Here is a 25,769-nt window from a genome sequence, read left to right as displayed (position 1 = left end):
CTATTAATTAATTATAACAATCACACGTCCCGAACCGTTAACAAGAGTAATTATAACTTAATACGGCAATTGATTTAAGTGTGCATCACTATAGGAAACTTACGTACTTACTTGTTGTTTACGTCCGTGACTGATTTCCTCGCATAAACTTTGAGTGTAATACCTAAGGAAGTTATTCGGCTCGGAACGTTTGACACTGAAATATGATGGCAATTTTCGAGCTGCCGAATATACCTACCGGGCTGGCAGGCGAAACTCAGTCAATCCTACTGTTTGTCGATCAACACGCCTCGTATCCGGTGAAATTGAAAATGTTATTTGATTCCGAGGTTAGAATTTATTGTAGTTAACTTTTGATTTCCATGACAGACGATACTCGGACCGAGAGTGATTTATTTTTGGCAGTCAAGTTATTAAATCATGAAATTGTAATAATTTTCTGATGTTCGTGGAATTAATTATGTACTATTTTCTATTTTTACTTTGGAGGAAAACAATAATGTCTACTAAGACTAGTTTATACAGAGTGTGTCGTTCACAATCACATTAAATCCTATCGCATATACTTTATGATATTATATGGCGAATTGTAAAAAAAATAACCTAATTCATTCAGTGGTTTAACCACAGGAGTCATTTTTCGTTTTTATAATTTACAACATCATGTGTAAAGCAGAGATAAAGTTAGGAGTATCGAATGTTTTGATCAGTTGACAGCTGTCAGTTTTCAAGGGAGAATCTGAGGGCACGGCAGTGCCCCAGCCAAGACTCGAGCAAAGCGGGCACGGCCGTACTATCTTTTCTCGAAGCGTTTCGCGGCTATTTCAGCCCCGTGTATCTTCCATGTGAACAAAGCTAGGAGTTTAGGTTTTCGATGACCAAGAGTAAGTATTAGAACAAGCTCAGTCCCAAAATTACAAGAAATTTGAATAAATAGTTTACGAGTTATGAGCGATCAAAGTTACACCATTTTGTCACTGACTCACTCACTGACCGATCATCAAAAGTCTAAGGTACTTCTAGCAAACTTAGAACCTTCAAATTTGGCACCAAGATAGGTTATTGGCTACATATAAAGGGAAAATTATAAAAACCTTAAAACTTAATAAAAAAATAGGAAACAAATTTATATTTGCGGTTTTTCAAGAACATTGTGTATGAATTTTGACTGCATTGATAACTTAGTTATTTATTTATGTACAAAATGTTACTAATTTTTTTATTGTTACGTAGTGTGGTATATTGTTATTATGTATTAAATATACATACATATGAATAAAAAAGATAGGTTAAAATAAAATGAATAATGATAAAATCTTTCATATTAATGCAGTGCGATAAATACTGCATGCTCGCTCGATAGATGGCGTTGTCCTGGTCTAAATCGCGCTACGGTTTTTAGTTAAAAAAAAAACAAATAATTTCATGTGATAGCGCCATCTACCTCTGAAATAAATCTCTTTTATTCTAAAAGATATTCTATTAAAAAATTCGACAATTTCGAAATTGTTTAATTTATTTTAAAAAAATGTTGTTTACGTGCTAGTTTAGGTCTACATATTTAGTTTGTTATATATTTAGTTAGTTGCATGTAAGTTAATTTAATTTGTTATATACTTAGAGAAGAAGGAGACCTACAAAAAATAAATTAGATCCCACCAAAACATTAAATGTAAAAAGCCAATCCTCTACGCAATTCCTCCACCGTAAAAGTTTTGAGATCGCATAGAAGCCAAGTCCTGTTCAACTTTATTTGTAATAATAAATCAATATTTTGTGACTATATCAATAGTTTTGTTCACATTACAATAATATTGTCTTGGCCATGAGCACAAGTTAATAGTCGCTCCCTGAAATAATGTGTAAATACCATTGAATTGATACATTCTATATGGACATGATTTTACGATTGGACTGATTGGAATTTGAGATCACCATGGACCAAACATGCGCCATAGTAAATGTGCAGTTCATGATTTTGGATGATACTGACTGTCGGTCATTTAGAAACAATTGAAAAAACTAAAAGTATTTAATTCTGTGATATTAAACTTCATGATTGACTTTCACCTCTCCAAGATATGCTGTATTATATTTGTAGTTTATTGTGCTCATGGCCAAGTCAATATTATTGTAATGTGAACAAAACTATTGATATAGTCACAAAATATTGATTTATTATTACAAATAAAGTTGAACAGGACTTGGCTTCTATGCGATCTCAAAACTTTTTACGGTGGAGGAATTGCGTAGAGGATTGGCTTTTTTTACATTTAATGTTTTTGGTGGGATTTCAGTTGTTTGTAATGACTGACTTTTATATGGTGTTCTAATTTTTGCACATTTTTATTCCATTTACTTTGTTTGAAAAAATCATTTTTTTATTTTTACGTATTTTTCTTTTATCTTTGTGTTAATCGACATATATTAACCAGCATATTAACGCATTTCATTTAATGTGATTATGAACGACACACCCGATATATTGAGTTACCATAATAACTTGGTGTAACATAAAACTATCTAACAAACTATTACTATTATTTTGTTAAAGGCAGATTAACCGTAGCTAACCTTTATCAGCCAACACATTTTGAACTCAAAGCTTGTACTCATAATTTAGTCTAATTATAAACAGTTGCTCCCGAATACATTGCAAAACAGAGTGCTTAGTGCGAGTTTTCGTGAATTTTTTTACGGACTCACATGAGAGCGCGTATACTAAGATTTGTATGCAGTGTTGCCAACTTAGTGGATTTTCCACTAATACTGGTGGTTTAAGTCCCCTATTTAGTGGCGAAATGTTGAAAGTACTGCGGGTCAAGTAGCGAAATGTAAGTTTTGTGGTACAACTTTAAGGAGTTACTATGGAGATTTGAAGTCTCACGGAATGTCAAAAAAGCATCTACAAAACAAAAAGGTGAACGACTACTATATAATTATATTAAGTACTCATTCATTGGTCAAATGCGTAACTAAACAATTTGTGAAACTACTACGCCGATTATAATTTGTGAAGGATTCGGATCGGGTCGGATGAATTGCTAAACAGATGTAATGCTTTGTCTGTTTTAATTTTCTATCGTTGCCGAGTTACATCTTTGGATGATTAAATTGTTTTAGGTTACAATAAAATATAAACAATATTTTTTTAGTGGTGAATTTGGTGGTGATTTTAAGTGTGGGATAAATTTTTGTTAGTGGTTTTCTGGTGGTTTTAAAAGTTGACTCTGGTGGTAAGCTTCTACAACTGTTGGCAACACTGTTTGTATGGAACAAAAACAGGTTCCAATTTTTGACACTAGGTGGAGCTGTTTTTGTTCCATACAAATCTTAGTATACGCGCTCTCATGTGAGTCCGTAAAAAAATTCACGAAAACTCGCACTAAGCACTCTGAATGACAAACGTCAAATAATATCACAGCTGATTGCCTAACCAAACAGTGTACAATTAATTATACAGTCCAATTCACAATACATACGATAGCTGTGTACCAATTGCATAAAATAATACCGAAGTCAAATGGATAGATACTCATAAGCAGGCTGTATAGAACGAGTATTTTACTGTGTTCCAGAATCAATTCTGCAAAATGATAATTTTATTCATAGAGTTCCCGCTAGAATCGTATCGCTTACTTTGTCCGTGATTCGGTTCAGAAATATTTTATGAAACAAACGTTCGCATACGCGTTGCTAATGTGCTAGTTTCCCGGTCGAGTGTTCTCGAAAGGGTAATGAAGGCAATTATCAAGTTTTTGTCCGCGTTGGAGTTATGTAATTAATGACTGGGAGCCGGTCCTGATGAGAGGATATACCATGTACTTATTATATACAAAATTATGTAACCGAAACTTTGGTTTCAATTAATTCCGCACAAATGTCAATATCAAAAAGCACAATGTAACTAAACAGCCAGTTTATTGTTCTAACGTTTATGTTTACTTTAGTTTAGATTTCAGGTAGAATTATGTTTAGTTAATAATCCTCTTTGAAATCCCGTAAAATCAATCTAACTCAGCGATTTGTTAATTAACTATCAAGCTGGTGGCGAGTTTAGGCAGTGTTTAGTTTATTTTACTACGTCACTGTAAGCATTATTTGAGCAAGAAGAACAATATCTGTGGGTTTTTAAGTTAAAATAATAACGTAGACACTACGTCAAGCCTACCGAGATTTTTCATGACCGCAACTCAGAAAGCAAAATGTTCTTAAGAAACGTGCTAAGATTTGGAAGACATAGAATCCCATTTGGGTGGGCCTTGTAAACAAGAACTGGCATCAGTCAGGCTGACCTCATAGGGAATATAAACTAGGTACGTACGTATATGGCATAAAACAGGCAACATAAGTAAAGAATGTTCTCGCGGCACGACCATGAGTAATGACGGACATCGCTCTCCCGGTTCCTTATGAACTGCAGTAAATTTGTGTCGAACAAAATTTCACTCGTTCTTCTCAAGCTAATAGAAATTTAGGGAGACGTTCCAATATTACTTGTAAGTAGACCAATATTTCAAAATGTTGCAACATCATTTTGAACGCACGTTTTAAATGCCATATCTTAATTTTATTCGAAGACAGTTTAAGAATGAGCAATGAGTTTGAATGCTCATCTGCTTGAGTTTTTGTCTCAAAATATTTGTTTAATCACTTAATTTAATTAAAGCTTGTCTTCCTATATTATATTTAATAAAGCTTATGTTAAGTTTTTATCACATTACTCGTTAATTCAAATATGTCGATTACTGAAGAGTACCCAGTTGCACCGTCAGCAACTAATCTTATCACCAACGAGGTTTCACGACATTCAATCAAATTTTATCGGACACCATTTTGAACTCCAAACTCTTTGCTACTCTTTGCTTGATAAGAGGGTAAATTGAGGATCGTTCTGTGTTATATGGCTTTATATTGAAATCCTTGTAAAAGATGATATAAGACGTGTTTGAGTGCTATTTTACCTCAAAATGTAGTTAATGAACCAACTCAATATTTATACAAGTACATGCAGCTAAACTAGTAACATCGAACTACAATTATTTACTCGGGTATCCTTAGATAAGAGTTACAACTATCAGATTAAAAAAAATATTATACGGTTGTAAACATAGTGGAAGATTTTAGATTATGTACTCCATCTAATGAAACAAAAAAAGCTTGTAAAATAAAGGCTCCAGGCTGAAAGTCAAATTTTGGTACATTATTTCGCAGTCTTTAAGTATTAATTTTCCAATTCGTAGTTAACCACAATAGTCAGTCATTGAGCATTCTAATAATTGTATCGAATCACAAAATTAAGGCTACATTAGGTATATTATTGTAGCTCTTTAAGTAAAACCTTTGAATATGTAATTTTAAACAAGAAAAAGCGATCTTTTTACTGAATCACTTTATTTTGAACGATGTTAAACAAAGACGTGATTCTTTCACTGTATGACTTTAATCATCTCCACCCAGCGTCTTCAAACTTACGTAAATCTACTTTAAAAGAAACAACTACGGAGGAAACCTCACGTAGGTACCTACAATTCGCACACTGACCAATTAACCAATTCCGCCAAAAAAAGATGGCTGTAACAAGTGTCAAAGTTTAAAAGTGCCAGCGGCATTGCTTTGTGCAGTGTTCGCGAGAGTATTTTTTTATATTTTTTGACTTGTCAAATAGACTCATATGGCCGTAGCGGAAAATAATCCGTAGGTTTTTTTAGTCCCTGCTTTTTTGAGGTGAGTTCGCATTTTCCGCTTGATTGGTTAAGGTGTTAATGTGGAATGAAATATGATTGTAATGTTCATCACGTTACAGTATTTTCAACCTTTTTTAACATCGTTGGTGTCCTGAAAACTTAAATGATTTACAGTGATCTCCAATTATTGGCAATTTTTTAAAAATCCATTAAAAATGTTAATAGCACCTTATCTTCGGATGTAAATAACCCCTATCTGTATGTTCATGGATTTGATTTTTTTTTTTCTGGAATTATGTTAATTTTACATTTCTAGTAATCAAATAGGTTATTGAAATCCACAATTAGATCTAACCGGAAAATAGCTTTCAATTACCCACTCTCATAATTCATAATCATCAAAATTGCAATAATTAGTCACAAATTTTGTTTGATTTAGATTCAAATCCTATTATAAAATTACAGGTAATTTTATGTCCAATGTAATGAAAATCAAACCTGGCTAAGCTTGCCAATTATAGCTTAATCAGTCCCAAAGGGAATGCAATGCCAGTGAATTTGTTGTGCCATTTGATAATTATAGGTAACTGGAGCGTGATTGAGTACCGGCTACTAATTTAGCTTGGATATCTGCCTATAGATACGTCTTTATCAGCGTGAAGCGCTCGACCACTGTGAAATGACAAGACACAAGCTCTATAGAGTGAAGAGGCATTAGGGGCCTATTCAGTGTGTATTACCCTCTATCGGTTTCCACCGCTCTCATAGTAATGCCTACAGTTGGTTTGTTCTCCATTGTGTGCGGTGGTTAGCTCTCAAATAAGTGTTATTATGTTATCTCGCCATTGTCCTCGGCGTTAGATAAGGCTTCTGAAATCGGGACTCCTTAAATTATGTATTTTACCCAAGGTCCTTTCAACAAGGACGGCTTTCTTAGAACTAAATATCTCTTTAGTAAGATAATCTTCAACAAATAAGCTTGTCATAAGCTTGTCAAAAGCATTTCAAAGGCCGACAAAACTTTTGATGGAAAATAATAACGTTATCCCACAAATTGTGTGTTCTCAAAATAGAACTCATATCATCTTTAATGTTAAATGTACATGTATGGAAGTAGGAGACGAAATTGAATAGTTCCGGCCAGTCGGAGAGAAAGAGAAACCGTTGGCCGCAGCCTCCCCAGAGGGCGAACATTTTGACCGTAATCAGGCTAATGGACAAACCCTGTGTCCGATCCGCACAAGAGGTTCTATTCAACTGACACTTTAACAACCTTATTTTGTTTATACACACTTACTTAGTACTTTAGTACGGGTGAATGATACTCAACATCGTTAATAAACCAACTTATTGGTTACGAGTGCTTTCATTGTGATCAACGTATTTGACCGTTGGTGTAATACTTTGTTCTTTTGGAGTATGTCCTCAATACAATGAATCCTTTGTCCTGTATTAATCTGAGAGTAATTAATGAAATTATTAGATTGTACTACGCACTGAGATCTTAAGTGTTATATACGAAATTAATCAGTAAATAGAGCTGGCTGAAAACAATAAATTCACAACTCACCTGTTCTCTTTCTAAAACTTAAAAAAATACAATTTGAAATACGAAATAATATTCAAAAGTAGATTGTGAAAACTAGTTTCCCTATGTTTCACAACCCCATCCGCGATTATGTTCCCGTTACCGCTATACGTATAAATCAGAGCATCTCTTTAAAACGAGAGGTATGCTCGTAGTCATATTTGAATAAATTTTCTGTTGCCTTTGTGGATACACGATTTTGTTCAAAGTTCCACTTTTATAAGTAGATATGCTTTATTTAATTTCAAAGTATTTTGTACGAAATATTCAAGGCTTACGTAGCTAAGTTGAGAGCCATTGTTCAGAAAGAATTTTACAATAAAACAATATGAAACCATGAATGATAAATGAAACGCACTCATTGCTATTGACTTTGAAATAAAAATGCTTAATAAACTAGCTTTTTCAAAGCGAAAGTTCTATTTGTCCTTTTGCTTTTTAAGTAATAATTTCGAGCTTCAAAGTCGAAGTCCCGGGAGGATTTTACTGAAAAACATTACAGCAAACATCGCCGCTAATATTTAATAGTTTTTATTTGTCAAATGTACCAAAACACCGAGTCCCTAACTGGCTTGTATACCAATTGCAGTGGTTATTTTGGGTAGCAAAATATATTGTAATTTCATAACCAGGCTCCAATTATATGGTTTCCGTAGTGACCAAGTCTTGAAATAGCACCTCTTTCTAAACCTATGGAGTATAGAAAAACAACCTATACCTACACGAATTATTATTCAAAAAAAGAAGAGTTCATTCCTTTTTTGAAAAAGAATGAATTTACTCTTCTTTTGTTTTGAATTCCATTGATATTCCTATACATATCTGACCCAGATTAAAGGCTAGTAAGTGTAACCTAGGTATATTTTGTGGCTGTTAGTGTATTTTGACCTACAAAGCAGGTGCGGTGCAGTTGGTCAGGCAGTTTTATCGCGCGGCACGTTTTTATTTGCCTGACTTTGTCGGCCGCTTGTCACTTGCCTGTCGTTTTTATGAGTGAGGATTTTTAGCTCTGAATGTATGTACAATTTATTCGTTAAATGCAAGTCAAATAGTTCTAATTCCTAAAAATATTTTACTGTATATTTAAACATATTTTTACATATAATGTTTCTTCTTTTATGAGAACTGTCAATTATCAATTAAGTTCACTTTTATTTTATTTTTTATTCAGATTGAGTTTATAAGCAAATTGTAAGTAACATTTATGATAGAGAATCTATTCAATTATGTAAATGCATGTAAATTTTAGAATTTGTCACCGCTTTAGAATTTGTTCATTTGCTTGATGTTTTTTTGTGTACCTAATTAGTGCGTTACTTCCTAGAAATTATAGTCAGTGGTAACTAGTGAATAATGGGATATAACATGGCTATTCATTATACTTACTTTCCACGAATTTGATGTTCATTTATCGATTGCCCTTATTACTGGGTACATTGGACTGCAATAGGTTTTCAGGAAGAAATATCGGGTGTGTCGTTCATAATCACATTAAATGAAATGTGTTAATATACTGGTTAATATATGTCGATTAACAGAAATAAAAAAGAAATATACGTAAAAATAAAGAAATGAATTTTTCAAACAAAGTAAATAGAATAAAAAAGTTGCGAAAATTAGAACACCATATAAAAGTCAGTCATTACAAACAACTGAAATTCTCCCTTGAAAACTCACAGCTGTCAACTGAGCAAAACATTCGATACTCCTAACTTTATCTCTGCTTTACACATGATGTTGTAAATTATAAAAACGAAAAATGACTCCTGTGGTTAAACCACTGTATGGATTACGTTATTTTTTTTAACAATTCGCGATAGAATATCATAAAGTATATGCAATAGGATTTAATGTGATTGTGAACGACACACCCTGTATAATATGTGGGGATATTAACTAAACATACTCATAACATCTTCTATTGGTTTCGAATACAAATGAGAATACTGAATATTTTTTGAATCGCTCGTCTAGTTCCCGAGATTAGCGTATTCAAACAAACTCTTTAACTTTATATTATTAGTACTTGAAGAAATGTAAGCCAATCAAGAGGATATCCAGGAAACTCATTGTTCACTATAATCCTTGTACGAGCAATCACGCATTTCCAACATTCGAGTTAACTGCTTCAAGTCAATAGGAATATTTCGCGGAATAGAGATCAATCTAACCGAGGTAAGTCTAACAGAACATTGAATCTATGATAGACATTTCAAACTAGGTATTTTTTATTTATTTAAGTCAGGCATCTAAGGTGCATAGAGAATACAATACATAAATATATTAAAACGTTAAATCATACACTGATACATTAATTTACATGAACAACTTAAAATGATTAGTGTACCTAGTTACTATCAAAAAAATGTTAAAGATCGAGGTTCTAATCTAGGTATTGCTGATATTACCAAAAAAGTTTAAAAGCCGTTCGATTTGAAGGATGAGTTGCACCATTTTACTACATCAATAAACAAACCATAACCAGTCGTGTTCTCGCCGCTCATTGGTCAAATTGGTCAGCGATTAAAAACTGAAAATGGATTGGTTATCATTATAATTAAGCCGCCTACAATAAGAAAACTTTGTATTAAAATATTTGTTTAAAAACTTGCCAAACGTTTGTTTTTTAAATAACACGCCATATATGTTTTTATTAAGACAATATTGTTAAATTGTTGTGGATCCTGTTGAAACGAGCGAGGTAGATTTTTGTATAGAGCATTTTTGTAGTGGTTTATATCCAAACCACCCAAACCGCGTGCATTTTAGAGTTCTTTTTATCGTTTTTTTTTTTCAAATCCAACAGCTACCTGACTTATCGGTCAGTAACTAAAAGCCATAGAATAAATTCACGAAGACACGATCATGACTATGAAGCCGTTGAGTAGATATCCGTTTGGCCACCAAAGTGATATCAATGATGACTGGATTATGAAGATAACATAGACATTCTTTATCATACAAGTAGGCACTACTACACCATTTCTTCGATGAACAGATTATCCCAACCAACGAGGTCGGTAGGTAAGTGCCTGAATATGTACATATAATAAGGAGCAAAATTCTCGGTCTAATAATATCTACCGAATACTAGACACAAAGGAAAACACAAACAAAAGCTTATATTCATATTCGCAGTGAAGTTCCAACTACGACTTTCATGTGACATTTCATATCGTATAACTATCCACTTAATATCAATTAAGTAACCATACACGTCTAGAAAGTCACTTAATCTTAACCCGTGAAAGACGAGGTCGCTTTGTTTATAGTTAACTGTGTGTTGCCTACACTAATGTCACCTCGAAATAATATCTCGGCTATGCAGGTGGGCTGCCGGCCGCCGGTACAAACGAGGTGGTTGACGAGATAAGAGCTCGCTCACGTAAGTGCCACCATTGTTGTTTCGAACAATAACCCACGTTGCCAGCATTATCTGTAACGCGCCGGTCGGAACGACCTAATGGATGCCCTCCGAATACTACCCCCTCCGTAATTATTTTAATTTTCGCTAAGTACATGTTTAAGTACTTTTTGATCCTTTTATCCTTGAAATTTAAGTAAATATCCGAATTAGGGAGTTGTTACGAGTTTTGGGTGCTGTTTTGTTGGAACATGTTTAATGTGACTTGCTAAAACGGAATTATGATAATCTCGTTTGTTTTATAAATCTTACGTTTACGGATGATGTTTTGTAGTTGATTTTATTTATAAATGTAATAAATGTCTAGGGCACTGGTAATAGTAAATTATACGTATGTTTATTTACCCTCAGACAATGAGCTATAGAACAGAACAATGGTATGGGGTAAGCTAATACCTTCTTAGGTATATAGCACACTAATAGGATAAGCGTTTATTTAATCTATTTTAGATTCAATTGTCGTAGATTTAGTGTCTAAGAGTGAATAGTGAGTGGCAGTAGAATAGTGGTGTTAACAAAGTATTAAAGAAAAACATCTATGATCAAAAACTAATAGACTAGAAAATATTTAAGAATACTACAGTACCTATTGCTTTGTAGTCGTTGCTAGTCGCCAGTGATAAAGAATCCTTGAATTTGAAAAGAAAAACACTAATACCTATATCTAAATATTCTAAGAAACGTAGTTAATTTCAACAATAATTTGTGAATAAATACACAACTGCTTTTAAAACCTGATCTCAGTTTATAATCTGAAACACTCTTCTCAGGATTTCATACCGTTAAATGAAACGTATAAAGTGATTCCCAGTACTTCGAATAAAAAATTCATCCTTTTTAGTCGTACCATCATCCAACATGTTTTTCCAATGTTTCACTTTCAGTGAACTTTGTTTGAACGTAACTTTAAATTGTTCGTTCGTGTTTACGAATTTGTGATCGCCGCCTACGCCCGTCAGTGTGCTCACAGCCTTAGGGCATTATTGCAATCTGTAAACGGAAAGCGCACACGTATACACGCACACATGTATAACTGATCTCACGTTGCGTATACGTATGTATGATAGAAGTTTATTGCACCGCTTCTGAGAAAAAAAGGAACATGCCTTCTTTATTTGATTAAAAAGTTAGTATTGATTGGACTTGTATTGGATAGATTAATGATGTGTTAAAAAGATTAGGTAATTCTTTTAATAAGGATCACATTTTTAAAAATTAATTACTTAACTGATATGATTTTCGAGTACCTAACATTCATTTATTGGAACAAATTGATAAACACTTTAATTAATTATGTTCGTTCACTATTGTTATAGCATGTGACGTCATATCCTAGCGGGTATTGCCCTTTCAAGTTAATCCAATTTGATAAGCATTACTTGTATGAAAACAGGACGGAAAAAAGGGTATGGCAACACGTCCAAACATTGAGTAGATTAATCACTTTAATTAATGTAAGTAAATTGACGAAGTACATACTTGTTCGTGCTATGTAGACCATGTTTATATAAATTACTTTCGGAATAACCAATAAACAAACAAATATAGGGTCAAAGGTTTGTTTATATTTTTAACTTTTTATATTTAAAGTTAATGTCATTGGATACGGCGTTTTACTAGGAATTGAGGCAGACTGACTTTCAGGGGGATAAATGTTATTTTTAACTTCTACTGGACATATATTTCCTTTGATTCTAAGAATTTTACATGGCCTGAGAAGTTTTCCCAAACAGTTCACAATTCTAAGGATTTAATCTCTTGTTCTTGATCACCAAAAATACCTCTACACACAAAAGAAAAGCTACATAGATAGCTCTTTATCATAAACAAAACTTTGCAAAAACTTACATGAACTAGCCAAGTACTAAAAACTCCATACAATATTAAACTATTCTGTATGTGTCTACGTAAGGTAGTTTCACAAAAATAAACAAATTTTTCACTACAGATCTGTCCGCTAAAATTTATACTGTGTAGTTACATAAATCATGTGCCTCGGGCATTCGCTAGCTAACTTTTACTCCTAGATAGGTACATATCATATCACTTTAATAGCCTACTTTTCGTTTCGAAAAGAAGATACATATTTTGTTCAAAGTCTGTGTACACTTTCTGTTTTAGATATCATAAAAGTCGGTTGGATGTGCTGAATATTTTAGTATGACTGTGTTTTAAAGATACACTACATTAGTGTTTCATATTATCAAAAATAGTATAACAATTTTGGTAATTATAAGTGTATATTTACTTCGAAAAAACTGCCAATTAGTAACATTTTATGATGAAAGATAAATATTTTCTGACAAACCTCCGAATGTGGTACATATCTCCGAGTATATAAACGATAATTCAGTTTTCACCGAAATACCAGTAGCACGCAGTTCTTAAAACGGCTTCATTCCGCCGTATGCAAATTGACCAATCATTTTTGATGTTGGTGATGTCAATCGATGCTGGAAATAAAACGCTATCAAACCAATACTGCGGACGAATGGTTGAGCCGATATCGCGTCATACGCTCAGTATTGACTGACTCCGAAATGCGAAAGCAGTTATGAATGGGAAGTCTGTTAATTGTTTGTTATCAGTAACACACACGCATGTAAAATTGAAGCTGTATGTATTTCCTGGATTGCGATATGGGTCATGTTAAATTGTTAATGTTAATTATTGGGGAGCCAAAATACAGTATCATTACCATTGATAGGCAGTTCCCACAACCAGATGGACAGACGATCTGACCAAGGTTGCCGGGAACTACGACATGGGTACAGGTTGCTGAAGATCGAACAGTGGCGAACTTTCGGCTCGGCCTTTGTCCAGATATAGACGCATTTCGGCTGAAACACACCAAATTCTCAGAGATTCGGTACTTTCTGCCTAACATTTTTGTTAACTTCTAATCCAAAATATCAGAGTAATAATATGAATCATGAATAACTTCTATCTCTATCATTTATAAAGAATCATGTTGAGAACTATGAATCTTTTACCACTTTAATATTGAATTATTTATGATTTTATTCGTCTTTATTGAATTGATATTCTTCTATTTTAAGTACATTGAAAATTGACACTCACAAAAACTTTTATAAAAAGTCTATCACAGTTCTTGTGATTGGCAATTTTCATGGTCGCGTGTTTGTTATTCCATACATTTTTGTGACTTTTTCACCAGCCTTAGAAACGCTTGTAAAGCCTGTCTACGACAATTTTTCGTATTATTTATTCAATATTGAAAATATTTTTATGTTGCCGTGTCTTGTATCGGAATTTCTACCTAATAAGTCATGCGTTAATATATACTATGTTCAGATTTCCACACGCCTTATACGACAGATTGTGAACAATTTCGGACATTCTACCAGTCAAAATCAGTCGTAGGATATGGAGCAATTTACAGCAACTAGTTGCACCCTCTCTTTGACGATTATCGCTGAGCAATTAATACACAATAATTGCCAAAAGCAAGACTACCTTTATTCAAAGCGAACAGTCGGTGAAGTTACGGTACCTTGATAACCATAAGTAGGTAGAGATGCATAGGTACGGTAGACTGCAAATCAGTGGTAACTGTCATGCACCTTAACTCAATAGTAATAAGTACGATTTTCCTATAAATCTGTTACCACTGACCTGAAGTTGACTGTACGATATAGTTTGGTATACATTGACCGTTTTGCAATAAAATACGTGGTGAAACAAATTAATGTAATCTTTTCTTTATATGCCTAATACTAAATTAAACATAGAACTTTTAAATACAGCGAAAAGTTTCAATGTGTGTAGTTTGAATGTTTATTTATGAACAAAGAGGATAAGTCTAGACCTATAAATAACTCTATAATAATTGAAATAATGTTGAGGCAAAAACTGGAAATATAGTTTAATTCCTAAAGTATTACATATTAATTGGACAGGAATTTAATATTGGTATTGTTTATGAAATAAGTTCAAATATTAAATTCTCGAAAACATTTATAGAACTTCACCAATATTTTGGGGCACGCCTACATACTCGAATAATAATTTCATGTATTGTATAAATGTTCGTGACATACAGTCATATTTTTCGACTAACAGCAATAATTACTGCCATGAGAATTAGATAGACAGAATAGGTAATTAATGAATAGGAACATGAATTATATTGATGCTAGTACTAAGCCAAAATTAAATAAAAGAAAAATGCTTACATACACAAAGAGCCCCATATGAATAACACGCAATATAAAACCACATAAACAAAAAACAAACTAACAAACAATACTATTAATCTAAAAAAGGATGTGTAAATAATAAAATACCTTTAAAAGAAAACAATATTGTCGTATACTCAGGAGTCACTCACTAAAAGGACAAGTTGCGCGTCAAACACCCCGGTCATGTATCTTCGTCATTATATTCATTCGGCTAAGAGCACTCGATCTCGTAATGCGATAGGTACTCGTATTTGTTCACATTTCTTACACTTAATTTACTTTAAGTAGTGCGATCCTTTTACTTATGTAAGCGTGAAAGATTAAAGTTTTTACTACATTGAATTATTTGCGAACATAAACTTTTGTTAGCTTCGTACAGAATTAGTTTGATTGTAATGAAAATATCGTGCTGAGTTGCAGAAGTTGAACGTTTTAGAATTTATACAATTATAAAACATGTGAACATGTGATCAGCCTTAGAAAGTTTGTAGGAAAAAAAAACTATTAGGTGTTATGGATTAATAACACACTGACTAGCGATAAGGAAAATTTTACATTTACTGAAACTTGAGAAGCGATTTTATAGAACGAATATTTGATGTACTACTACTCTACATAAACTCTACTTCGATCATTTACAATACCGTGTATGTAGTCCAGTAGTCGAAACGAGTTTTTCAGTGTATATTCACGTAATACAAGCCTCGCGACTTGCTTACGCATTCAAAAATAAAACACGGGTAAAACCGCGGGAACAGCTAGTAAATTGCGAAAATTTGATTGTTTGTCTGTACTGTACGGCGCGCGACTCCGCACCCTAGTCAAATCGTGTGAACGAAACCATAGCGCGCTTTTAAACGCGGCAACGCCATCTAGTTACGTTTTAGGAACTAAATGGCGCACGTGGAGATAAGTAACACGTGATATTCAGCAACAATTTTTCAATGAAATTAACACATTTTGTTGTTGTTTGCAATGTGTTTTTTTTGAACGTTTAAAAAAATTGAGAGTTGAGGCTACTCATTTATCAAGTAACTTGTTAAGTGGTAGAGTTATTTCGTTTTCATGACTATTGTGTCTATTGAATGAAATTATAGGCATTTAGACTATAAAATACATATTGGAAAATAGAGTTAAAAATAGTTATTGATTTCAGTTTCTCCGTACCAATATTTTCAGTTATCTCAGATATCATACGTCTACTGCATCAACGTGCAGACGGCACCTTGAAATGGCGTTAATTTTAATTAAGTTACATACAAGTATTAAATTACTCGTGCATTGTGCTCATTACGCGGTAATTTTCAATACACAGTGTACACCATGGCACCTATTCATGTAACACAATGTGCTCTATCCCATCCCTTCTAGAAACGTCGCTATTGTTCTCTGGTAAAGCTCGTTGCACAATTTAAATGTTTAGAAATATATATAATTCTATTAACTAATTTTACAACTCAACAAATAAAGTTCTTGAATAAATAGTTAGGTTTAATGTGTTATTAAAGTTCCAATTTTATGTCCAGGCTAAAAATATGACACAATAAAATTTTAATACGAACATTAATTAAGCGCCCGTTATAAATTATTAAAACAATAATATGAGTAGCGTACATAAACAATATCTACGTACCTAGTAGGAAATTAGAAACGCAAATTGTGTGTACAAAGCCCCTAGTTTTGTGTGATTTACGATGTTTACTCAAGCGTCGCCGTGTTTAATAACCCACTGAAAGGTATGTACGTATGTAAATGTGAGAAAGTACCCAATTTACATAGGCAGGTATGTGCGGGGTATGTTTTACTTTCGACTCTGCAGCCGGCAATATCGATGCTAAATTAACACCGCATCTCTCGTATTACCGACGTATTTGGAGCTCTTTGCCCCAGATGTGCCAATTCTTGTGATTTTTTCGCTTTATCGAACACATATTTGTATTTCAGGCAGTTAATACGACACTTTTATTTGAGCCGTTATTAAAAAGAGTTTGAATCGTAAAAAGGATTTCATAAAATGAAAGTTTGATACAAGAGCCCAAAACTGGTTTATAATAGCGATAAAAAATAAGAAAATGAATATAAAACCAAACCAAACACCGTGAAAAATGACTAAAGTGATATTTGCTATGACCTCGGAACTTTGACTCTTGTAAGTTCATAGTATAATATAATATGCTGAAAAAACTATCCGAAATCTGATGTGGACCCCATCCATCATGTGAGGCGACAGGGACGAAGGCTTGTCGACCCTAATCGAACCCCATACACATAATATAACCGAGTATACCCTTGTATCTCGCCATATTTAGATACTTTCATTTGTATCCGTACGATACAACCCAAGCGATACATAATACATGATGTTGCCTGGTTACCGAGATAAAAATATACCAATTGATCTGCTTACAAAACTGTCTGTTTAATAACTAATTAACTGAAATTCAAAACTCAACGAAAATATATACAGGATGGTAGGATTAATTAATACACTTACATCGGTAGGTAGGTATACATAATTTATAGATTTATGAATCTAACCTGTCCCAAATTAATCGTGGGTAAATAACTACCTCTAGGTTATTAAGTGACAATAAAAACAGATTTATTACGACCTCGGCTGTTAATCACGAATAATTATGTCAGGTAATGAATTATTAAAATAAAATGGTGATTAAATCACTGTTAAGCGGTGATGAATATTAATACAAAGGCGTATAACAATACTAATATCAGTGAAAGCGTTATAACTATTAACATCATCCCAAACTAATTTCAACTGCCTATTCATTTGAGGAACTGTTTAAGTTTGACTACCCTCAAACTGGAATCCCTATTGCGCGGTTTGGAACTCCTGTTAAAACACTGTATAGCAGACGTATGTTCTGAACAAACAGACTATGAACTTATCGCTGATGAAACAAAACTGCTTCGTTTGTATGCAGAAGCTATTTATCTGTGAGTTTGCCGTATGTTTTATCAATCTTCCGATTGCCTCGGCCGCTGCGAGCGACTCGAGAGCCCCGCCCGAGTACACGCGATTCCTCGACAAATAAACCAGGTAAATACACTGTATTGGAATTAAAACCCATTACAATGCTTTCCAAGGAGTGATTCATCTTTCAGATAAAAACAGACTCTACGTTTTTCTTGCATTTTATAAGTGAACACTGGTATTTGTAATTCCAAAAGGAGGGATGAAGCTTGAGATTCTATGAGCGCCATTTTCTTGTCGGACAGTGATATTTTTCAAACAGAAAATTATCATGTTACTGGAACAAAGCCTTATGCTTTTAGATTTTAGTATTGTAGGGAAATATGAACGTATTTCATTGCAAATTGCTTTTTGTTAGCTGAGAGAGCTTTTTGAAAAAAAAAAACCTTCTGTTTTTTCGGTGCTAAAATATGCTATGTTAGGTAAACGCATCGTTTTAGTGCAATAAAAATAAAACATGTTTGTAGGCATGCACAAACGTTTAATAACTTTATTATATTTTATGGTACGGCCATAGTAAAAACACGGAAAAAAGTGTTCAACATGCGCTAGTTTTACAACGTGCAAAATTACCTAGTTATGACGTCATTTCTATGTAACCTATGCACCAAAACAAATTGAAAGTTGTAGTTTATTCACGTTTCATTTGTGACCTACCCATAACGTCAGGCAGTACCTACCTATGCACCTCGTTTGCTACCATTTGGCATTCTTCCCAAGCCAAAAAAGGTATGACATATTTTAAAATTAACAAATTACGCTTCTGGGCATACATGCCATAATGAAGCAGATGTTTTAAAAGCCAATTCGTTTTTAATGTTTATGTATTTTCAGACAAGCAATGTTTACTTTGTTGTTTTCAAATTAATACTACGTCCTGATTTACCCCTGTCTCTTTTTCCTCTCGAGGTTCTTTGTTTGTTATATCTACTAAGGCCCTTTGCGTTTGTCATATCTATTATATGTAGATAGATTTGGTAAATCATATTTCCATAATGGTTAAATTTTCCTTCCATACGAGTCAAGTGTTATCTATATCAACTTATATTTAAATGCTTATACGGCATACGAGTAGCACTGGACTTCCACTTCAAATATCACCGAACATCGATAAACTTTATTGCCAAAAAACCGACCATCCGTCAACGGGGTCACAATTTATGGTAAAACTTTGAACAATGTTGGAAAAGGGCATAAGTGCTATTTAAATACATTGAGTATTCGGTATAGAGGTTCTGTTGTTATTCTTGGCAATACTGCGCTACTGGGCTGGACATTAAACATCGGCTGAATGGAAGGACACGCCCCCTGGCAGCACTACAATCGTAAATAAACGTTTACATCAAATCCTAGTTGATGTATGTGTGTTAGTGTTTTTAATTGCTTTTGGAGAGAAGTAGAATTTTACATTCATGTCATGTAACTATTCATTGTTATTTATATCGGCAATTAAATGCTCTTTATAAGTAACTAGGCAAACCCTAGTGAGATAGCAACAAAACTATTTACCAAGATTATGGACTAAAGTCTGCCCATGAAATTAAGTTATATAAAAACTTCCAAAGCAATCAACAATAAAAACATAATAATCCTTACACACTAAGGAAATTTTCATAACAAATAAAATACTACATTTAGGTACATCCACGACAAAAGGTTCATGTACCCTGAACTCGCCAACAAAACGTAAGTAGGTACATAGTTGGTTAACAAACAGGCCCAAAACTGCCCCCATTCTAACTTTGCCTATTATAATTCTATAACAATAGCCATCTCCAATCCAAATGGCGGTCAATACCTTTAATAAATATTAAGGCTGTTGAATTTGAACCTTTCTGTTCAAACAATGGAACTGTAATATCTGGAGTATTTAAAAGTACTTGTAAGCTCACCGCAGACTTTTGTTGGTTTGTTTTTTCTGACGTCACGATTAATAAAGAGGGTTACCGATTAATGAAATCGAATTTTTGGATCAGCGGCTTTTTTATGCTTTTACAATAAACATTCAATTTACCTTTGTACATTTTACCCCTTTTGTAACCTGCACTGAGTAGATAAGTACCTTTATAGAATAAAGCATATTTTATCATACCTTAGGATTGTCCAGCTTCAATTTGTTTTAGCGCATATTTAAGCATTTTTCGATATCCAGCTTATTACCTAACTGTTTAAGATTTCAAAGTAAACGAAAACATTGATTGCACAAGGCAATACTATTTGCGTAATGGCTAATATCGTAACCAGACACACTAGAAATTGGGATGCATCGAGCCGAGGGGATGTGCGCACACTGTCATGTGTCAAACTGACTGTCCAATTGTTAAATGGATAGCCTGTGTCCGCTGAGTGAGACGATGCACCCGGTGGGACGGAGCTAAATCTACCCGCCAATGATACGATGTAATTGAGAGATTAAACCATACATACACACATACGACCATACCCACTCTCATCTATAACAATGTAGGAAACTGTGACACATCCGCGCCGCTCTCACAAGAAATTTCTCAACAAAGAGATTCACGCACGAACGCACATAATAATTACTAAACTACGTAAACAACTATCAATTAAATTTTGGTTGGAGGTTACATCAAAATTAGCTTCGCCTTAATTACCACAAACATTTGTATCGAAATAGCTTACACGGCAAAATATGTACACAACACGTATTTCACATAATATCTTGCTATCAAATCGGCCGTTATCACTTTCAAAATCGCGAGCGTGTTCCAAAAATGAGCCCAGTTTATTACCCTACGTATCCGTATAATTTAGGGTTCCAATTAAGGGGGAACGAAAAAAAGATTTTCTTAATTAGATGCCAAGGTGAAGATAACTCGCTAGGAGCCAAATCGTCAGCTCGTTGCGTGACTAACCGACGATTTATGACTTAATAGCCAAGTCCGCGCGTTAAGTAGGCCTTAGATAAGGCGCTTCTAAGTGATTGTCGGCGCTCACAACAATCGTAATTACTCCAAACTACTATCTTCCCTCAGCCACACGCGATCTCTTTCATCGCACAACTTGAATTGTGCTAATTGCTTCCCAACACTATTTCAAAAATCATTGCCATTCGATTCCAAGTTATTTAGTGATTGTTAGCGAGTCATTCGAAAACGATTAAAATAGCAAGTAACATGTAATGTTGAATCGAATTATGCTGTTAATTTAACTTCATTACAGAATTTAATAACATGCAGATTCGATTGAAAAACAAGCAATGAATAATTGTGTAAAATTTTACGGACGCGTATTGTAATTTAATTTAACATCGTCCAATGGATGTTCGAAGTTAGCAATAATAAGAGGCGGCCTATTGGAACGGAATATTGTCGGTAAAGATGAATGAGTTTGGCCTAGAAATACAATAAGTTACAAGAAGAATTTTAATAATTAGTATTTTTTATTTAAAATTTCGTAGAATCTAATGTTTTTTACTAATTATGAAAGTCTGTACTATACCTACTAACAGTAGTAGGTACCTATTAAAAAATATTAATCATTAGAATCTACAACAAAATTTTGCCTAAAAGTTTACCCAGAAAAACCATCATACACATAATACAATACAAACTTAAAAGGTCAAAATGTTGAAAGGTCCTTCCAAAAATAATACAAGTGCCTGTGCCTATATATCTGTATTTTATTGACCAAATAAATTACAATAACTCAACTTGTAAAAGTCTTCAAATCTCAAAATGTTGTGCCGTACGCCCACAGCGCTGTATTTATACAAACTTATTTATACAGAATCGTTACGAAGTCCACTTGACGATTCGCGATTAACAAAGTCACCGGCAAAGTATCTGCATTTACATTTCCATTTGACATGAAGTTTTAACGAACATCCATCGTTACGACTGCTAGGAATACAATTTCGTGGGTCCAATTAGTGAGTTACATTGAGTCTCGACTACATTTCTCCTCTCATTTCTATACTTTCAGTCCGGGATGAACAATTGTGTGCAAATTAGCAGTGACAACCCGCGGCGGGGGACCGCGGCCCGGAGCGGACACACGGGCGTCCGAGAACGACGGCAGAAGCCCGGGTAAATACGGAACCATTGTACTTTATTGGAACTGGGGAATTTCTTTTGAAATATGTACTATAAAACTTAAATATAGGGCAAGAGGTTTTTTAACAGGAAATATCTAAATTATGTTCACGAAACTTTCTCTAGGGTGTTTTTCTTATAGACACTTCCATTTCTTTCCTTGACTCGTCTCGGTTGGACTGAATAGTTTGTCCGTGTGTAATAAGGAATATTAATCGTCCTTGCAAATAGTTGAGACCTTCATAATGAAGTTCCATTTCACCCACCGCGGCTTTTCAATTTTAATTTTCTATACTTAATATTAATAGTTCGCGACGGCACCGCATTGTTACGCAAAATGGTGATAAATATTTCATTTTAATGCCTTGTAGTTGTGGCTTACGGGTCATTTTTGCTTTTTTTAAATTTATAGTGGCAACTAAAGGGCATCTATCATTTTGGTAATAAAAATTCGGCGGCCATTGTGTAATGACATTTTTATTTTTAAAAATAATGTGAATGTTTCGAAAATATCTGAGAATTAAGAAGTGAGATGTTTAGTTAATTTATTAAGACTAATTTCTTATAAATTAAAGTTTAATTATAAGTAGTTAGGATGAGACGACGGCGACTGGAACGTAAAAAATCCTTAGTGGTCTCAACAGTTATGATTATTTAACAATAATCAATTGCAATAGGTGCTGCTTAACTTTTGGGCGCGTTATTGAACTACTACATTTCTAATCCATGTCAATTGCAGATAATAAGTTCAGTCAAAACTTAGTTCAAGAAAACTTGTGTGAATGTATAAAACTTTGGTGAAATTCATTAAGAGAGTGGCACAAGTACAGCATTAAGACGACGTGTTCGATAGATCCTCTTGAACGATAAAAACGTCGCAAAATCTCGTTGCATTAATGTTAGCGAACAAGTTTACGAGCGATAGTGATGAATTTAATCATCTACACTAGAAACTTCTATACTAAAATGGTTCAAAAGATTACTGCAATTAACTACGACTGCGTTGCCATAAAATTGAAAAGTTTAAACCGTCGTTCCCGATCGAATGCTATCTAAAAACTTAGCCGACAAAGAAATCGAAACTAATTTATTTTATCGCCTCAATAAAAATACGTTTCTGAGCTATTTTTGAATACGATAATTTTTATTATACAGAACATAAATTGTTAAAATACCGCGCTCGTATAAGTAATTCAATTTCCTTTTGGGGTGACCCCTTCTAGGCAATCTATCCTAAAATAACATAATACGTAAAGATAGCGGCTTATGGTAATGGAAAGGAATGAATTTTACATTGTAAATCAATAGCCAAGCGATTGACTTTTGTATTACGCTTGGAAAATTCGGGAGCGTGAATATAAAATATTCAAACACAAATATCACGCCTCCGTAATATATTGTGCCACGAAAGGGTAAGTGAATAATTGTTTTTACTGTACATATAAGTAAGTATTTAACAATTATTAAATGTAATCTTATTACTGGACAAATAATTAAGTCAGTTTTCATGAGATATGGATAACAATAAGTACCTATATAGTAATAAAAATTTTTTACATTACATAATACACTTAATGCATAACCGTTGAGATTTTATCTGTTCTATGTTTGTGTCCACTAGCCGGATACGTAAATAGATTTTCTTCAAACTATTTAACGCCGACCGAAATGTTAACTATGTAAATCTTATGGACCTCAATGAATCATTCCCAAATGATAATTTAAAGGTGCCCAACCAAACTGACCACAAACTAAAATCCAGCATGATAGATATTTTAGGGTATTCAGTGTCCTATTTTCCGAAGCCTCTAATCAGGTAGGTGGGTGGTTGTAAGGCCTAATAACGCAAGTCGTAAATCTATACTAATATAATAACGAGGACACATTATTTTGTTTGTTTGGTAATTTAAGTTTTAAAAATACTGTCTTAATGCGCTTATCACACTCCTCCCTTCCGCGCAAATGGAAAAATACCATTTGATTTTATATAAATGCCAACGCAAAGACTGTACGCGGTACCATGACAGAATAATCTTAGACCATCAGGTCAGGTGAGTAAGGATCAGAGTATAATGATCTAACATCTGCCAAAGTTTTTGGTACAACTTCATAAACAAGACAATACATCGAACTATTAGCATATTGCACATCAATCACCCCCAATCATGCATGGTAATATCGGTTATGTTTATTAAGTTTGAAGTTTGCACTTACAGCACAACTTCCAAGTTGTAGCGCATTGCATAGCTGATCTACGATTAAATATTCCATATTGCAAAGGTTCCCACAAAGTTGTCGAGCGAAGCAAGCACCGAACTTTGTTCATAAAAATATATGAGCATGTTGTGCCTATTGAATGTTTTTTTTTTAAGTTTGGTACTTATTCGGATTGATGTGTAAGTATGACTCCTTCGTTGGCAGGTGATATTATTATACCAGAAGTATTTACCGTAGAGTTATAAATATACCAACTCATGTGAAATTACCATATAATGCACGTTATGCCTGACAATTGCCGCCTAAAAAGTCGCTGTAGGTACTTACCTGATTTAATAATAGACCACTGCCGTTGCCGTCAATCGTTTCCAGTGAAACCAAACCGCTTGCACGACGTCCTTTTAAATACCCCTCGAATTAAATAAGTTAAAATCTTTAAATAAACGATTAACCGTGACAGGAGAGTCTCCTCTTTAATATTAATACTGCCAAAATGGCCACGTCACAGGTTGAGGTTAAAATTAACACGGACTCTTTATAATGCGGTCAGTCCCTTTCACGTCCACTTTTGACAGCGAAAATATATTTAAAACAATCAAATATTAAAATCCTATATTTTTTAATAAGCCAGAAGGGGAATTCTCATTAAAATTGCTCGTCAAAGTCGCTAACATGACGTTGAGAGATAGATAGTAGCCGACATTCTTCATAAGATCCTTCCACAAATATGAAAATGAGATTTACGAAAAATAATACCAAACTTTGTATGATGCGAAGCCTCGTACCAAACTTTATAATAAAGAGAATGTTGAGAGTTTTTTTCACGCACGTGGATACAATGGGATTGCGTAGAAGGCCTATGATAAGGAAAGATATACCTACTTAAATAAAAATACACTCGTTATAAACCTACTCAAATTAGCACAAACAAAACATAGGTAAAATTAATGCTAGACTCAAAAACAGATAATTTAATATTCAAAGTACCGATTTAAAAATATACATCAATTTTGTATTGCCTGTCACTTTTTTGGAGAGTCAATTCAAAGAGCGATTGAATAAAAAGGAAAAGAAAGCAGGCTTAACGGTATAATGTCACCAGTGTCTTATTCCAATGAATCTGGGTGATAATCTATTCTAATATTATGAAGCTAAAGAGTTTGTTTGTTTGAACGCGCTAACCTCAGGAACCGATTTTGTATATTTTATGTATTTTCACTCTATGAACACCCCTATGAATTTCCTTATGTACACTCTACGCACTGCCCTAAGTATTTCCTTATGAACACTTTATGAACTCTCCTATGTACTCTTTATGTTCTCCCCTATGTATTTCCTTATGCACACTCTATGAGCTTGTACTTTCTAAGTATATCCTGGACACCAATGGCTGATAAAAAGGTGAAGGAAACATCTTGAGGAAACCTGGACTATAAAGCCTGAAATCACCAACCCGTATTGAGCAAGCGTGGTGAGTAATGCTCAATCCTTCTCCGTGTACCTTCTCCACTTTATGAACTCCCCTATACTTATATTCCTCCCCGTTCATAAAGTATTCGTTTATAAAGTGTAGATAAATGACAATTGGTAAATTGTTCGCG

Source organism: Helicoverpa armigera, chromosome 13 (assembly GCF_030705265.1).
Source record: "Helicoverpa armigera isolate CAAS_96S chromosome 13, ASM3070526v1, whole genome shotgun sequence".
NCBI classification, from domain to species: domain Eukaryota; kingdom Metazoa; phylum Arthropoda; class Insecta; order Lepidoptera; family Noctuidae; genus Helicoverpa; species Helicoverpa armigera.
This window is presented reverse-complemented; position numbering follows the sequence as displayed.